This window comes from Heloderma suspectum, chromosome 1, assembly GCF_057233095.1.
Source record: "Heloderma suspectum isolate Gila_16-S chromosome 1, 16-S_ref, whole genome shotgun sequence".
Lineage (NCBI taxonomy): Eukaryota > Metazoa > Chordata > Lepidosauria > Squamata > Helodermatidae > Heloderma > Heloderma suspectum.
In genome coordinates this window covers 79,154,594-79,173,106 of record NC_139458.1, presented here as the reverse complement: position 1 = coordinate 79,173,106, position 18,513 = coordinate 79,154,594, and the positions used below count along the sequence as shown (strand labels likewise).

Genomic DNA, 18,513 nt, shown 5'->3' with positions numbered 1-18,513 from the left:
GACAAATGGCTGTCCAGCCTCGTCTTGAAGGCCTCCAGTGTGGGAGAGCCCACCACCTCCCCAGGTAATTGGTTCCATTGTCATATTGCTCTTACAGTCAGGAAGTTTTTCCTGATGTTCAGCCGGAATCTGGCTTCCTGTAACTTGAGCCCATTAGTCCGTGTCCTGCACTCTGGGATGATCAAGAAGAGATCCTGGCCTTCTTCTCTGTGACAACCTTTCAAGTACTTGAAGAGTGCTATCATATCCCCCCTCAGTCTTCTCTTCTCAAGGCTAAACATGCCCAGTTCTTTCAGTCTCTCTTCATAGGGCTTTGTTTCCAGTCCCCCGATCATCTTTGTTGCCCTCCTCTGAACCCTCTCCAGTTTGTCTGCATCCTTCTTAAAGTGTGGTGCCCAGAACTGGACACAGTACTCCAGATGAGGCCTAACCAGTGCTGAGTAGAGGGGAACTAGTACTTCCCGGGATTTGGAAGCGATGCTTCTATGAATGCAGCCCAAAATAGCATTTGCCTTTTTTGCAGCCACATCACATTGTTGGCTCATATTCAGCTTGTGATCGACAACAATTCCAAGATCCTTCTCGCTTGTAGTGTGGTTGAGCCACGTATCCCCCATCTTGTAACTGTGCATTTGGTTTCTTTTTCCTAGGTGCAGAACTTGGCATTTATCCCTATTAAATGTCATTCTGTTGTTTTCTGCCCAGCGCTCCAGTCTATCCAGATCACTTTGAATTTTCTTTCTGTCTTCCAAAGTATTAGCTATCCCGCCCAATTTGGTGTCATCTGCAAATTTGATCAGCATTCCCTGCACCTCCTCCTCCATGTCATTAATAAAAACGTTGAAGAGCACTGGGCCCAGGACTGAGCCCTGCGGTACCCCATTCGTTACCTCTCCCCAGTTTGAGAAGGTCCCATTGAGAAGCACTCTTTGAGTCCGATTCTGTAGCCAACTGTGGATCCACCGGATCATTGTTTCATCTAGCCCACTTTGAGCTAGTTTGCTCATGAGGATATCATGGGGCACTTTGTCGAAAGCTTTGCTGAAGTCGAGGTATATGATGTCTACAGCATTCCCACGGTCTACAAGGGAGGTTACTTGATCATAAAATGAGATCAGATTTGTCTGGCAGGACTTGTTTTTGACAAATCCATGTTGGCTTCGAGTAATCACGGCATTGTTGTCAAGGTGCTTCCAGATGGATTGCTTTATGATCTGCTCCAGAATTTTCCCAGGGATTGATGTCAGACTGACTGGTCTGTAGTTCCCAGGTTCCTCCTTTTTACCCTTTTTGAAGATAGGGACAACGTTAGCCCTCCTCCAGTCATCTGGCACTTCCCCCGTCCTCCATGATTTCTCAGAGAATAGACAGCGGTTCTGAGAGTTCTTCTGCCAGTTCCTTTATGACTCTAGGATGCAGTTCATCTGGCCCTGGAGATTTGAACTCATTCAAAGTAATGAGGTGTTCCTTGACCATATGCCTGTCGATCTCAAGCTGCAATCCTGCCCCTTCAGCCTGTACTTCGCCTTTGCCAGGGGGGTCATAGACCCTCTTTTGGGAGAAGACTGAGCCAAAGTAGGAACTGAGCACCTCTGCCTTTTCTTTGTCATCTGTTATCGTTTTGCCATCCTTATTTAATAGCTGAACCACCATTTCTTTCCTCTGCCTTTTACTATGCACGTAGCTGAAGAAAGCCTTTTTGTTGTTTTTAACATCCCTCGCTAACCTCAGCTCATTCTCAGCTTTAGCCTTCCTGACGCCATCCCTGCAATTCTGTGCTATCTGCCTGTACTCTTCTTTTGTTACTTGGCCTTCTTTCCACTTCCTATATGTGTCCTTTTTTGTTTTCAGGTCATCCCTAAGCTTATTGTGAAGCCACATTGGCTTCTTCTGTTGTCTTCCACCTTTTCTTCTTGTTGGAATTGCTTGTGATTGTGCCTTGAGAATTTCCTTTTTTAAAAGCTCCCACCCATCTTGGACTCCTTTTCTTGCTAGCATTGCTTGCCATGGGACCTTACTGATCATTGTTCTGAGTTTATGAAAATCAGCTTTCCTAAAATCCAGGGTACGCGTTTGACTACACTCGGATTTTGCTTCCCTTAGAACCAAGAACTCAAGTACAACATGGTCGCTTTCCCCCAGAGTTCCTGTAACTTCTACTTTATCCACTAAGTCATCTCTGTTGGTTAGGATCAAGTCAAGGATAGCCGATCCTCTAGTTCCTTCCTCTACTTTTTGTAGGAGGAAGTTATCAGCCACACAAGTCAGGAATTTCCTGGAGGGGCCATGTTTTGCAGAATTTGTCTCCCAACAAATATCGGGGAAATTGAAGTCCCCCATTACTACTACATCTTGCTTCCTTAAAACATTGGCTATTTGCTTTTCAAAAGTTTCATCCTTGTCTTCTCCTTGATTGGGTGGCCGGTAGTAGACTCCGACCACCAGGTTCCTTTTATTCTTTGCTCCATTTATTTCAACCCAGATGCTCTCGATGGGGCTACCAAGCTCCTCCTCATTCATTCAGCTTCTCAGCAATCCTCCCGGAGGGAGCAATCCTATCGGGATAGGTGGCCGCCTCCAAACTCAGAGGCAACCAGACGGAGCATGGAGGGGATCTTCTCCTCTGTGATCAGGACACCCTGCATTACTAGCTAGATAGCCGATTTTGGCAGTCTAGCCAGAGCAGTTCGGAGTGGGGGGGTGGGGGGGCCAGCTGACACATAGGAATCGTCGTAGCAACAGTTCCGCCATCCGAGCCCCTCCCCATCCACAGGAATGCCTCTTTTCCTCCTGTTCTGTGCTGCTCTTCCAAGTACGGAGCCCGGGATGATCTGCGCTGCCTATGAGGTGGCGGGGAGGTGGTTTTCTGGGAAATGACCTCGGAGCTTGGGCTCCAAGGTCAACCACAGGATTGCACCCTTAGTTCTCCTTCAACTACATTATCATCCAACTGCCTCCCTTGCTGGTTTCCTGCTTCTGATATATTTAAAAAAATATTTATTGTTGGCTTTGATGTTGCTTGCGATATGCTCCTCAAAATGCTTTTTTTTTTTTTGCATCTCTTATTGTCTGCTTGCATCACCTTTGTGCAGGCTTGTGCTCCCTTGTTTTCCTCATTTGGGCAAGACTTTCATTTTCTGAAGGAAGCCTTCTTTTGTCTAATAGCCTCCTTGACGCTGCTCATTAACCATGTCAGTGACTTCTTAGACTTGTTGCTACCTTTCCTAACTTGTGGTATACATTCTAGCTGAGCTTCTGTTATTGTGCTTTTAAGTAACCTCCAAGCATTTTGAGGGGATTTAACCCTCTTGACTCCACCCTCTCAACTTCCTTTTCACCAGTTCCTTCATTTTAGAGAAGTTTGCTCTTTTGAATTCAAATGTGACTGCGTTGGACTTCCTTGGCCACTTAAATATATATTAAATCTGAGAGCATTGTGGTCACTGATTCCAGTTGGTTCTACAACTTTCATATCTCATTCTAGGTCTTGGGCAACCGCACTTAGGATTAAGTCCAGGGTCACCTCCCCTCTGGTCAGTTCCAAAACCAACTGTTCTAGGGCACAGTTGTTTAGGGCATCAAGAAATTTAACCTCTTTGTCATGACTGGAACATGCATTTATCCAGTCACTGTGGGGGTAATTGAAGCCACTGATTATTACAACTCTTCCTTGTTTAGAAACCTCCCTGATTTCATGTTTCCTGGGGGACAATAGCATGTTCCTAGTACCAAATTAGTTCTGGAGCCTGGTACTGTCACATACAGTGCTTCTGTGGAAGAGTCTGCCCCTTTTTGGTTTTCTAGTCTGCTTGACACTATGCCCTCTTTGATGTACAGAGCAACACCTCCCCTAGTACGCCCTTCCCTGTCCTTCCTACAGAGTTTATACCTAGAGATAACCATATCCCACTGATTTTCTCCATTCCCACCACGATGGCCACTATCACCTCTGCTAGAAACCAGCTTCATCAGGCTCCTCCATCCGTCAACTGGCACCTAGCAGCTGCCATTCCATCAGGCTGCATTAGGGAGAGATGGGAAGGAGGGCAATTCCATCAGCTCAGCTGAGGCACCAGCAATTTTTGGTGCCTCCTCTACCTGAGCTGCTTCCATTCCAGCTGGTTCCTATAAGAAAGTTGTAAATAAGAACTAGTGCCCAAGTTTGATTTTTTCCTCCTTCTTCCCAACACCTTTTCCTTTGTGTAGTGTCTTTTAGATATAAACCTGAGGGGAAGGCCTGTCTTATTACTGATCTTTATAAGCTGCTCCTAGAGCCTTTATTGCAGGCGTAATCAACTTGTGGCTGTCCAGATGTTTTGGCCTACAAATCCCATAAACCCTCACCATTGACTTTGCTGGCCAGGGCCGATGGGAGTTGCAGAGCAAAACATCTGAAAGGCTACAAGTTGGCAATCCCTGCTTTATTAGCTGAAGAGCACGGTAAAAAATGTTTTAAGTAAATAAATAATAACAAAGACTTCAGCTTTGCATGGTTTACTACTACTACTTTGTTTAACCTAAAATCCTAATAGTCCACCAGTGTGCTTTAAAAATACAAAGCAGGACTGCATATTTGGCCTCTCTTAACAATTAAGACATAACTTATCTGTTAGAACTGATCCTGATTAATATGTACTCTTGCTTAAGAACATAAGAAATGTCTTGCTGTGTTAGGCCAAGGTCCACCTAGTCCAATGTTCATTGCAAAGAATTTCATCACCCTGGAAGCATTAGATGGCCCACCAGATATTGGTCAGTGGCTCTCCAGTGCACCATGATTTACTTTCTGTACATCCCTGGGATATACTACAGAATAAAATCTGTATTTTAAAATAAAACGTAAAGTGTACGTTTAAGTGACAGGTTTGCAACAGACCACGCTTCATTGTATTATTTCAACAAATTTTCTGTGGTTCAAATATGTAGTTCGTTTCTTTGTTTCTGTGGCAACAAAAAAGAAAGAGGTTACTTACCAATAGTTGATATTATGTTACTTCTAAGTATTTGCAGTTGGACATTCTACTTGTAGGTGATTGTGGCTTGGCTTTTGAAGAAATTTCAACTAGTAACATACAAAATACAGATTAATTCCGATTGACAGAATACAATTTTAAGCTGCAAAATTGTGCAGTTAGGCTGCTTAGAGCCATTGAGTTCAATCTGATCTAAGCAGCCTATGTGCAGCAGTGAAGCTGTGCAGCCCAATCCTATGTCTGCTTGTTTTACTCTGATGTAAGTTCCACTAAGTGTGGAGAGAATTGCAGCTGTGCAACACAATCCTGCACATGATTACTCAGAAGCCCCATTTAGTTCAACCAGACTTCCTAATAAGAATGCTTAGGAATCTTAGTGAAGCTTCAAGGGATTTTAGCAACCAAGATAAAAGTCTGTCTGATAGTAGCAATGTTTTTGCACTTCTTGTGATAAACTGCAGGTGTAGAGAGAATTCCACCTCCATAACAGTACTTTCCCCATGAGGTATCCTTGCAGGATTGTCTTGTTCTCTTTAGGCAGCTGTCCTTGTCACATTTTTTTTTTTTTGTTTCCTTCCTTTTCAGGGGGTGGTGATGCTGCTTGGAGACATTGCCACCTTTCCACGAAGAACCATTACATGCACTGGGGGCATTGTGATAATTCCTCCCTGGTTCCTGCCCCTTTCCCTCCCCTTGCACGTTACTGGTGGCTGGGCTGTGACTGACATGCAGACAGCACCCCCCCCCTTCTGTGTTTTGCCTCTGCCTCCCAGGAACATACAGTATGGGGTTGTCCCAGCAGGCTGGGATGCTGCCATTCCAGGCCAATTTCCCCCTCTACAGAGGAATGCGTATCTGGGCATCAGGGCATGCTAGTGAAATGCTGCTCTGCTGCCTTGTTCTGAGGGCTGCAGGCTGAAAATGGCAGGGACCTAAAATGGCACAGGGGTGGCAAGGTGACACTTGCAGCCCATTATCACTGCCTTCGCCATCATGACCTCACCCCCAACACCCCAAATCAACTGCCCAGAGCTGCCAACACACAGCAGTTTATTCGTGCTATGGGAGAAATACATAGGCAGGCCATGGCGCTCCTGTTGCATGGACTGGGAAAATACCACATTTTTTTCCATCTGAGGATAACACAGGATAGGCAGAGGAAAATGGCAGGATAATGACTGGAGGATGACTATGTCATGGAATGGACCCACAAACTTCCGTGAGTGGCTAATCATGAATGTGTGATAAACTGCAGGTGTAGAGACGGCCTTTGTTTAGAAGACTGTTTCATGCACAAAAACACATTACCAGCACTAACAATTTATTATTAAAAAAAATTAAGTGGCAACAGCTGGTGAGAGAATTATTACATTAATTAAAGCCCTGAATTGTATGATAGGAACATGTTAGGTTGGCCCCTCCCTGAAAGTTTTTATGGCTTTAGTTCACTAGGGCTCTCACGTTGGACTGGAAAGGAAATAAAATAAAGGTATGTGTGAGAGCACGGGAGAGAGAGAAGTGAGGAGAGCAAAGTTCATCCGTTGGGTAGTGAGTTGCTGGCACATGTTCTTTTTATGGCTATTAACAAGTGCGTTATTATAAAGGAATGAAAAGAAAATATAAAAATGGGTTTCCCTTCTAACAGTGAGTGAGACTCTTTGTTAATTAAACTAAAAGTTCTTCCTTCAAAGCACCTATTTAGGTTTCCGTGATATGCAAATGTTTTAACCAACCCATTAATTAAAAGACTGGCTGTTAATCACCAAAACATATTTCATCAATCGAAAGCCACACAGGCACACTCACTCTAAAAAGTATGAGGGGAAACTCAGCTGGCAGGGTGATTGTCACCATAGAAATGCAGGAATGAGGAACTACCGCTACTCCATTCCTAATGCAGCGGTTAAAGCCACAGGAACTCTCGGCAAGGCGAGCGACAACTCCACCACAGCTTCCACACACGCTTCTCACCACCATCCCCGCCTTCATCGCGCCAGAGAAGCGTTTTTGCCCGGGTTGGCAAACGACGCTTAGAGCAGCTCAGGAAAGCGGGGGGGGGGGCCGCGCCGGAGGAGCGCGAGGAAGGTCGGAGGACAAGAGCTCGCGCTTGGCGGCCGTGACGTGCGGGGAAAGCTCAGCCGCTGAGCGGCAGGCGCACGTTCGCAGCCACGCCCCCTACCCTTGCGAGGAGCGGCCTGAGGATTGGTAGAGGCCAGCGAGACGGCTGTGCGCATGCGCGCGTGGTGGGGGCGGTGGGAAGGAGGTTTCGTTCCTGGGCTCTAGTAGAGGAGGCGGGGCGGCGGCCGCCGAAGTTGTGGTGCTTCGTGGTGCTCCGGCTCTTCCTCTCCGGCGGCTGCGCGCGGGGCGGATTGGGAGGGCTCCGTCTCGCCGCCTGTGTCTGTTATTCTGAGAGGCCTCAAGTAGTAAAGCGGTGCCGGGCGCGCCTTCTCACGCCGGCCCCCTCGCGGCTTAGGCTGAGGTCCGCCTGCTGTTGTTGTCATGTGGAACTCGAAGGTGAGACGCCCTTTCTCCTGGCGCCGAAGCCGCTCAACAGGTGCCCCGAGCGGGGGGCGGGGCCAAGCGCCCGTCCCTGAGGCCCCGGGTTGCCCCATGTTACTCGGCCAGACCGCCCCCCCCGCGCCACTCTCACCACCCCCGGCGCCGCCCGTGTTCTTGGGGGCTGCTGTGGCTCTCGAGATCTCTTTTCTGGGGTATCTGGTTAGGGAGAGGAGGAGGCGCTGTTCTCATACATCGCTTCAGCTTCGCCCGTCTCTTCCCCCTCCCTTCCGTGTGTGTGTATGTGTGAACTTTTGTCTCTGTGTCTGCCTGGCTGCCTCCCGAGAACTCTTCTCGCAACCCCGCCTTTCCCCGTGCTTTCTTTTCCTGGCACTTTGTATTCTCCTCGCCTTTCTCTCTGTATGTGTTCGTGCCTGAGTGGAACTGAAGTGACAGCCTTGTTTACTGACACTGTTTCTCGTATGTTTACGAATGGTTTGTGTCGATGCTCTCATATGTTGATCCCGCAGTGCTTGTGTTTGTGTGTGTGACCCATATTTTGGGCTGCTTCCTTGTGTGTCTGGTGCCAAGGGGACTTCAGGTTAGTTCAGTGAGGCCCTTTTTGCCATTGCTGTCTTTTGGGTTCTTTAGACGCGACTGTTTCCATTGTTGGCTCGCACACGGTGTATTTCAGTGTGTCCCGTGCTTAATCCTGCCTCTCCCCCCCCCCCCCCGGAAGTCCCATGTTTAGGGAATTGGGCATGAAAGCCATTAGTTTCTACAGGCATGCTGGGCTATTGATGGAAGGGTTAGATTGGTGTATCGGTAGCATACTGTACATATAGCACCAAATTTACCTTTTGGGGATTATTTGCTATGAGTAAATATTGTGATACCATTTAGGAGCCCTGACCAAGAAAGTGTATTATGCAAAATATTTTGTAGAGAAACTTCAAGGGAAACTTGCTTTGTTCCTATGAATGTACCCTGATAATGTAATTTTGTAAAAGCAGCAAGGCATGTGCTTCCCCCCACCCTCAATTTATTTGTCAATACCAACGAAAGTTGGAATTGTCTTCTCTATACCTAACATAGGTATGTTGTGGGGCAAGTGCAGAAAATCCAGCTACAGTGAGGAAAAATGAGAGGGGGAACACATAAACTAGGAACACATTCTATGCATTTGTAGACAGAAAAAAGTCCTATAATTCCCAGCATGCCCCTGCCAGCAATGTTGGCTGTGGCGTGCTGGGAGTTGTGGGACCTTTTTCTGTCTAAACATGCATACGTTTGCACCCTTAAGCACATCTCCCATTGAAAACAGTGCTTCACTTTGGATGGATCATGTCCATAATTTGTTTGAGTTTTAGACAGGTGGATTTATTAGTGTGTAATTTAAATTGTGTTTTTAATGTTTAGACAGCTTGAGTAGTGATGTTTGAAAAGGCAATTGATAAAGTTTAAAATATATAAAAATGCAGTATAACTAGTTTGCTTCTGTGTTTCTGTGCTGTTGTCAGACTTCCCTAAGCTGTGTAATAGGATGCTGTTGGCATAGTTAGTTCTAATGGTAAATGAAGGTTGTATGTTCACACTCACAGAATCATCAACCTGCACTAGGAATCAGGTTGGAAGAAACTAACTGGGGGAAAACAACTGGATTTGTTTTGAATCTTTTCCACTGTAGTTAGAGAAATTTTTCATCTTCAGGCAAGAGGATGAATTCCAAATTTGGTCCCTTAGTTAGCAACAGTAGTATTAAGGAGAGTTTTAGAGTTAATAAGCTAAGAGCTGATCAGCTAGGCTTTTTTCTCCTAGGTGGTCAATAAGTCATTCTTGTGCTAGTAGTATTAAGGATCTGCTTTCACCATTGAAACAACGTATTCTATCCAGTCATTTAAAGCTCAGAAGGGCATCAGCTAACAGCAAGTCAATCTGGAGTTCAGGTCTTAGGTTATGTTTTTCAGTTTCTAGCCTGACAGCCTTGTGTATTGCATTATTTATAAAAGATTAAAATTAAAATACTATATATACTATATAAAATACTATATATTGAAACCTATCTTCCATCCTGGCCCTAGCAATCACAAGTGGGCCCAAATAGAAGAAAGATGCCCTTTCATTTTTTAATTTATTTTCTTGAACATATAGGAAGCCTTGGAAATGGCTTTTTCTTTCAATTAACCTTTGCCAACAACTTGATTTTTTAAAAATTCTTCCTCTGAGTAAGCCCTGGATGTAAAATTGTATGGTTCAGAAATGCTTTGTGGGGAAGAATAACCTGTAGATAAATAAGGAAGCACAGATAAGATAAAGAAATAAACTTCATCCTGAACCTCAAAGTAATGACATGCCTAGTAATCACTATACATAAATTTAATCTAACAGTTTTAAATAAAGTAATAAGCGAACTTAAGACTTCTGCTGGTTATTGCAGGTATAAACTTCCCTTCTGATAATCTTTGGTATTCTGTGAAACATTTGCCAAAATACATTGAATTTCAGAATTGGAGCCATTTTGCAGTGGCTATTACTTAAGCTCCTAACTTGGGTGAAACTTTAGAGACAGATGATTCTTAAATGTGTGACTTTTCCTTTGCTTGCTGTACTCTTTAAACACTAAGAGCAAAATGTAGCTGAAATTTTCCCCATTGATTTCAATAGGCGAGATAAATACCTGCTTACATTTGTGCGACGGAAATAAATGAGACTTAGGGAGCAATCCTACCAGGGTAGGCAGCTGCCTCTGAACTCAGAGGCGACTGCCTATCCAATGCAGGGCAGGAGAAGCATGGGGGGGATCATCCCCTCCGTGCTTCAGCCACCTTGCATTTGTGGCTAGACAGTCGATTTCGGCTGTCTAGCCGCAGGAAGGCGGAGTGGGGGAAGTGGCTGCCGGATGACACGTTGGATGTGTCGTACCAGCATTTCTGCCTTCCCCACCCCAGAACGCTCCCAGGAACACCCCGTTTTCACCACTCCGTGCTCCTCTTCTGAGCTCGGAGCATGGGGCCATTCCACGCTGCCTATGTGTAAGGCCCCAGGCCTGAACCAAGCTATTAGTAGTTGTAGAGGCGCTTAGATGCCCTCTGGCTTTGGTCAGTTGGCAGGCTGTTTTCCCTAACAGGCCTCATGATTTACCAGGATGAGTCAAAGGGCAGATAGTAGCGGTCCCAGGCACATTCCATACTAATGAGCCTGAGAGAGTCTTATCAAGATCTGCCTGGGAAGTGAAGGTTGTTTGTCTTAAAGCTGCCGGTGGCTGTGCTGGAAACCAAACACGGGTAGTTTATGCTGGGAATGAACGCTAGGTGGTACTTGCTGCTATTATGCTGCCTTATTGCTAACATGTATGCTATAAAACCTATTGTACCCCATGGTTCAGGGTTCAGAGAAGCTGTCTGATCCAACCATTGGGTATGCTTGTGTGCTGATTGTGCTTTATTAAGTATCTCCTTGTAAGTAAACCTTGATCTGATTTATCACTATCTTGGCACCTCTTACCTAAGGGTTCAAAGCCCACAGTTGGGGCAATACACTATGAGACAGCGCAGAAGGGCAGGGGGAAGGTCGGTTCTCCGGGAAATGACCTCAGAGTGTGGGCTCCAAGGTCAGTTCCCAGAAACTGATGTATCCTATGGCCGCTGACTAGCGGCGACAGGATTGCTCCCTTAAACTTTGGTTACTTGTGCTCTAGGTAAGAGTCCCCTTTAACTTCTGTTTGTATCTGCATCACCTATTCCATGTTGTATCTGCATCACCTATTCCATGTTTTAATGGGGGTGCTTGAGGAATTCATTCTTTGCAAATTCTAGTATGAACTGACATCATCACCTCCTGGACCAATATGTGGATGAAAAGTAGCTACCCTTTGGATTTCTCATTTCTCTGAATTTTATGATGCAGTTCTCAACTGAATAAACATACCAAAATGTATATTTTAGAATAAAATATGTTTAGAAATACATAATTTCAGAGAAAATAGTTTTAAAATGAGAAAATATGTGTAAAGATATTTAATATGAATTATCATGTGGATAGTTTTCTCAGGAGTGTAGATTAATATGGAAACAGAATAAAAAAGACTTATAAATAACTGATGTGTGAAAGTGACACTGGAAATATACTGATCCGTCCATCTCTAGTTTTAACCCCCATTAGTTATCTGGTACGTAGTAATCCATAGGCAGCAGGGTAGAGCGGTGAAGTGTTCCCATTGACTAGCAGTCTGAAACCAGTCTTTATGACATGGTGAGATTAGCAATGGACAGACTCTCCGTTGGATTTAGAATTACAAAGTTTGGCAGCAGCATTGAGATCTCAGCGCTTGACAGCAAATAGGTTTCAATCGCAGTAAAATTATGGGATCTGGAGCTGAAACAGAGCATGGATATTCTGTGTCTCAAACCGAAACATGCAGCATTGCCGCTTCAGGAGGGCAGGGTGTGGGCTGAGTCTTGCCTTGTTAGACAGCTATTCCTTACAAGCATCTATCTCTGGCCAACTTGCTGGTAATGACATAAATCCATTTTGCTTCAATTAAAAATTGGTCTGTCATTCACTGCTAATGCTGCAGTAGTTATTGTGACACACAGAAACATAGTCTCAATAGTTGCTCCTAAAACACACACCAACCTTTTTTGCAATCCAACCTTCTGTGTATCCCACAGTGGGGATTGGTTGGACACTGCTGGAACTTTTATCCCATTAGTAAAGTCTTTGTGCCCCCACCCTTGAAATCTGAAATGGTGCTATTAAAAGCATAGCTTAATGTTCTTGCTCTCAAAGCCATGTGGCCTCTGTCAGGTTCATTGTTAGTGAAACCTTAGAGCACTTGGAGAAATCTCTCTCAAAAAAAGATTCCAACATTGAAGTGGAACAATAGGCTGCTTTGCTTATTGAACCACTGTGTTTGTTCATTTAATGCATAGATGCAACTGGAGATAACAGTTTTTCTCCCATGTGCGCCTCCATGACTATTGGGGATGAAAGTCACCTTCATCTCCTTAAGCAATAGGGTCAATAGTGATTACTTTATTGCTGTACCAGACAGAAATTCTGTGTGTTTTGAGCAAGGAGTTCTAAGTCTTTGAGAGATGGATGAGCTTCTAATGTGATTCCAGTGTTTCTTCTCTCTGTGTGGCTAGCTCTGCACATATGCCTGCAGTGGTTAGAGTAATCCAGCTAATGAAAATATGAATGTGATGATTCTGAACTTTGTCCAAAGCAAGTGAGTACTTTGGTGTGTAGGAAGCCCAATTCAATCTTCATTGTATAGGGAGCATATAATTATCGATTTTGTTGACTGCCCTTTTGGAGTTTGCTGTCTTCCAGGTCAATGAATTATCTTTGCTGTTTTGCTGCTTGAAGTTGGTGATAAGATCTGCAGATTGCCCCTTTCTTTGAACGTTGTGATGCAAATTTTACTTAGCCATTGTTGAACTTGCCCAGTTGCAGCCTTTGAACCATACAACATTCCACTTTTAGTGAGAGGGGGCAGCTATCTTTAGTCTTTTTTTGTCTATACTAGAAGAGGGTTCCCCTCAATCTACCATAAAAACAAAAGAAAGAAAGCTGTTGCCAGCCACTCAAAACTCTAGAAAAAATGTCCCAATCCGAAATATATGGCTTCTATCCATTGTCACATGAGCAAACTTTCACTTGTGCAGTGGGTCTTCCCACTCCTCTTATTCCCCCTGAAACCCCCTGCACTGCCTCCAGATCTGCTCCAGAGGATGCCCCAATGCTCTGGAGCACATTTGAGGGGGCTGCAGCGGGGAAAGGGAATCCATTCCACCAGTAGTGTCTGTTCTCCTGGTAGATGAACACTGTTGGATACAACATAGTATCTCTATATTAATATTAAAAAATTACAATATAAACATCAGGGGTCCACAAATTTTGTGTGATCTTGGTAGTCAACCAACATTTTGCCTTTACCACAACTCTGCCCCGAAGGAGTAGGGTCTCAAATTGGATGTCACACTGAACTTTATTCATTTATTTGTTACATTTGCATCCTACCCTTTCCTCAAAGGAGCCCAAGGTGGCATACACAATCCTCCTCCTCTCCATTTTATCCTCACGACAACTCTGTAAGGGTAGGTTAGGGTGAGAATCACTGACTGGCCCAAGGTCGCCCAACAAGCTTCATGACTGAATGGGGACTTGATCCCGGATCTCCCCAATCCTGGCCCAACACTCTTAACTACTACACACTGGTTCTCAACCCTTCCTATCCCTCGATCCAGTGTAGTAATGATAAAAATAAAAACATGAGTGTTTAAAGCACTTTGCATACATTCTCAGTAATTCTTTAAAAAACTCTGTAAACTAGGTCAGTATCATTTTAATCCCCTGGTATAGATAGGGAAGGACCTTATAGATAGTGGCTTCCTAAGACTACTAATTGAGTCCATGGCAGGGATAAAAGCTTACCCCAGCTGCCCTTTCCTTTTGGGCTTATGGCCATTTTTTACCTCATACCTTAGATTTTACCTTAGATTTTAATTACCTGCTTTCTTTGCCAGCCTAACTTTGAGAATTAAAACGTTTGTGAACATTAGGTGGCATCACAGCAACTTAGCAGAGGCGGGTGGGGACTGGGGAGCATTTGGTCTTGGAGGAGACAAAGAAAAAATGGTAGCTGAACTGAAGATAAATACAAAACATCTGAGATAATATTTATATTTCTTTGCTGCAAACAACAAGAATGTAGTTTTTCAAATCTGCCAATTAAATGGCTCTAGAGATGATAAATCTATTGAAAATATATGTATTAAATTCTTACGCACCAAAATTAGATTTGTAGGTGACCAGGTGTGGTTTTTCTGGTTATGTTTACAGTAAAATTACTTTGCCTGTGTATTCTTGATTTAAAAGTGTGATGTAAATACTTCAGAACTCTCTCATAGCTATAAAAATAGGCGGAGTCTACTTACCATATGTTATAACTTGTCTATTGTAATGGTATAAACTATATGTTCAGTATTCTCCAGGCCCATGGCCATTTACCAGTTGAAGTTCATTACTGTAGTTGGCCAAAGGTCTGAGCAGAAAAAGCAAAACATTTACCAGTCAAAGGCTTGCCGCCTGTTAACTTTCAGGCCAATTCAAGGTGCTAGTAGTAAGCATGGAGGGATCATTCTATTTTCACTCCATGTCAATTTCGTATGTGTTCGGTCATAATTCCATTGCATCCCATTTCCACATCAATCTACAATTTAAAAAAAAATCAGATTTGCATTAATTTGAATATTGTTCTAAAGTTTGCATTTTTATATTCATTTCATTTATTACATTTCTATATATCACCCAACAGCCAAAGCTCGCTGGGCAGTTTACAAAGATTAAAACCATAAAAATACAGTATAATTACATAATATTAAAAAACATGTTTACATAAAAAAATGAAACCATTTCAACAGTTTTATATGTATTTTACCTAAAACGTTCATTTTATACATGTTTTGATACATTTTTGAGTAAAGAACTCTATTACAAAATTCGGAGGAGGGCTGAAACTGAAGTATACCTGCATTCCAATCTGCATATTAGTCCTGGAAGTGCAAATTGGGTCAGGTCACCTAAATTCAGATTGAATGAAATCCTTAAACATTTCTTTGCTGTTATTCACCTTTAAAGCCCTTCATGGCCTAGAATCAATGTATCTTAGATTTCCTTTTCATTTTATGATCCCCATCTTAATTAAGATTCTCTGATGTGGCCTACTCCATTTAACCTCATTAGTTTAGGTGAAATTATCAGCGGCAAGGAGCGGGGCCTTTTCCAGAATGGAAATCAGGACTAGCTCCTCTCTCTTATAGTTCTAGTGAAAGCTGCAAGGTCCATTTATTTTATCTCACTGTTGTAGCTGTTGAAGGCGCTATCCTGCTTAATTTTGCTGACTGCTGAATTTCTTGTTTTGAATTTTAGTTGTTCATTATGCATAATTATAGTTTTATATTTTATTTAAAAATATAGTGTTTTTATGTAAACTTCCTCAAACCTTAAAGCTGGAATAGAAATATATTAACTCTCTCCTGTCAGACTCTGTGCTCAAGCAGCCAGACTAATAAAACTCTTTATAGGCTAGTAAGCTTATTTGTACATTATTTGCAAGTCTTATTTTGCAAGTCTTGCATTGTTGTTCAGTCGTTCAGTCGTGTCCGACTCTTCGTGACCCCATGGACCATAGCACGCCAGGCCTTCCTGTCCTGCGCACTCTCCTGGAGTGTGCTCAGGTTCATATTCATTGCATTACTGGTAACTACTGTGTGACTGCTTTACGTCACTGGACTCTGGTATATTGACTTGTTGAAGCTTATCTTGTGAATTTTTTGCCATGCTGAGGTTCCATAATGGGCTGAGCACCCACAAGACATGCACTCTGACATGCACCCACAAGGCATGTTGTCCCCACCTTGTGAAAGTCCAGTGGTCGGTCCCGTGGCTCCAGAATCGCTGGAGCATTCTAAGGCCTCCTGTGAGGCCTTGGCAAGGCACTTTGCAGATAAAATTGATCGGATGAGGAGTGTTACTCTGCACGCTGTGTATACAGTTAGTGAGCAAGAGGCGGTCTGTGGCAAACCAGTTTTGTGGGATCAGTTCCAGCTTCTTCCTTCTGATGAAGTGGACAAGGTGCTTTCTGTAAGGCTGACCACCTGCTTACTTGATCCTTGCCCATTTTGGCTCATTACGGGCTGCAGAGAGAGATTGGGTGAGGGATCAGGGCGGTGGTGAACGCCTCCCTTGAGGAGGGAGTGATGCCATTAGCCCTCAAGGAGGCAGTGATAAGACCACTCTTAAAGAAGCCCTCCTTGGATCCCCAAGTTCTGAACAACTTTCGCCCAGTCTCATATCTGCCATTTTTGGGCAAGGTGATTGAGCAGGTGGTGGCAATGCAGTTGAAGGCACACTTGGAAGAAGCCGATTATCTATATCCATTTCAGTTGGGCATCAGGCCTGGGCATGAGACAGAAACAGCCTTGGTCGCCTTGGTGGATGATATGAGGAGCGCTCTGGAATGGGGCGAATGCTCCTTCCTTGTTCTCCTCGACCTCTCAGCGGCTTTTGATACCGTTGACCACGGTATCCTCCTGGACTGCCTGGAGGAGTTGGGCATTGGAGACACTGTATTATGGTGGTTCTGGTCCTTCCTCTCCAGCAGGTACCAGAGGGTAGCACTGGGAGAGGAGGTTTCAGACCCATGTCCGCTCACTTGTGGGGTGCCACAGGGTTCCATCCTCTCCCCGATGCTATTCAACATCTATGTGAAGCCGCCACAGGCCATCATCAGGATGTTTGGGGTGCGGTGTCATCAGTATGCAGATGACACACAGCTCTACCTCTCATTCACAACTTCACCAAGGTTGGCTGTAGAATCCCTGTCCAAACTTCTGGAGATGGTGAGTGGCTGGATGGGGAGGAATAAGCTGAAGCTGAACCCTGACAAGACAGAGGTACTTTTGGTGGGAGACAAGAGGAGGTTGAGGGATGTTGACCTGGTGTTGAATGGGGTACGGCTACCCTTGAAAGACCAGGTCTGCAGCCTGGGGGTCATTTTGAACTCCCAGCAGTCCACAGAGGCTCAGGTGTCAGCTGTGAGCTGGACAGCGCTGTACCAACTCCATCTGATACGGCGGCTGCGCCCCTACCTTCCTGACCATCTGCTCCCATCAGTAGTACATGCCCTGGTCTCCTCTTGTTTAGACTACTGTAATGCGCTCTACATGGGATTACCCTTGAAGACAGTTCGGAAGCTGCAGCAGGTACAGAATGCGGCAGCTCGCCTGATTAAAGGCAGCCACCAGCAAGATCACATCACTCCAGTGCTGAAGGAGTTGCACTGGTTACCAGTTGTTTTCCAGGCCAAATTCAAGGTGTCGGTTTTGACCTTTAAAACACTACGTGATTCCGGCCCAGCCTATCTCAAGGAGTGCCTCCAGCAACATCAGACAGACCACTTAACAAGATAGGCCTCGGATGGCCTTCTCTCTGTCCCATCAGCCAGGACAGGTGGGGACGAGGGAGAGGGCCTTCTCTGTGGTGGCCCCCACTTTGTGGAACTCCCTTCCTAGGGCACTCCGCCACGCCCCCTCTTTAATAAGTTTCCACTGCGCATTAAAAACGTTGTTGTTCAGGCAGGCATTTGGGGTGGGTTAGGGTACTTTAAGAAATATGATGTTTTTACTGTAGAATTTTATTGTTTTAAACTGTTCTATTATATACTCTGTACATCGCCCAGAGTAGCTGGGTGACCAATAAATGTAATAAATAAATAAACAAATAAACAAATGAAAGGCAATCTCCCAACAGTTTTCAGCAGATGACGTTCTTGAAAAGCCTAGCCTTTAGGGACCTGAGGTGTGGAAGTATTTATAGAAGCCAATACGAGATTCTGGTTGAGCTGGAAGGCAATTGTCATTCCAATTTGAAGCTTGAGTGTGTGTTGGGAAGAATCTGATACAGATTGTGGTTCCATCTCTGATCCCTCACCACATGACACAGAGAGGGAGAGAGAGTTACTCGCGCGCGCGCGCACAGAGAGAGGGGGAGAGAGAGGGAGAGAGAGTTACTCGCGCGCGCGCACACAGAGAGAGGGGGAGAGAGAGAGAGTTGCACGCACAGAGAGAGGGGGAGAGAGAGAGAGTTGCACGCACAGAGAGAGGGGGAGAGAGAGAGAGTTGCACGCACAGAGAGAGGGGGAGAGAGAGAGAGTTGCACGCACAGAGAGAGGGAGAGAGAGAATTACATGCACAGAGAGAGAGAAGGCGAGGGGGGGTTGTTGTGGCATATGCCTTTCTATATCACAGTCCATCTCTATTCTCTGACTACATGGTGACTACATGGCCCAGTCTTAAGAGAGACCCCAACATTTGAGATGTTAGACACCAGTTGCAACTTCTATACTTAGGTAGTGGCAAAAGCGGATAAAGGATTTCTGCCTAGCACGATGTTTAGTTGGTGCCTTGAAATATCAACAGAATGTTTGACACTACATGTGAGCTTATTGAAGGGAAGTGTATGCTTTTGAGTTATATTT

The 18,513-nt window shown here is 44.6% G+C and overlaps 1 protein-coding gene and 1 long non-coding RNA gene across 2 annotated transcripts in view; one reads left to right on the top strand and one right to left on the bottom strand.

Annotated features, from left to right (window-relative positions):
- The window catches only part of LOC146357490 (uncharacterized), a 28,699-nt gene extending 21,574 nt beyond the window's left edge, over window positions 1-7,125 (bottom strand). Inside the window, exons 1-2 of the long non-coding RNA XR_014790005.1 lie at window positions 6,780-7,125; window positions 4,974-5,062 (exon numbers count right to left, since the gene is read on the bottom strand). This is a non-coding gene — a long non-coding RNA (uncharacterized LOC146357490). The remainder of the gene's footprint in view (window positions 1-4,973; window positions 5,063-6,779) is intronic.
- A 132-nt stretch (window positions 7,126-7,257) lies between these two features.
- PALS1 (protein associated with LIN7 1, MAGUK p55 family member) overlaps window positions 7,258-18,513 on the top strand; it is an 87,465-nt gene continuing 76,209 nt past the window's right edge. The window contains exon 1 of the mRNA XM_084848825.1: window positions 7,258-7,487. The gene's annotated coding sequence lies outside the window, so the exon portion shown is untranslated. The remainder of the gene's footprint in view (window positions 7,488-18,513) is intronic.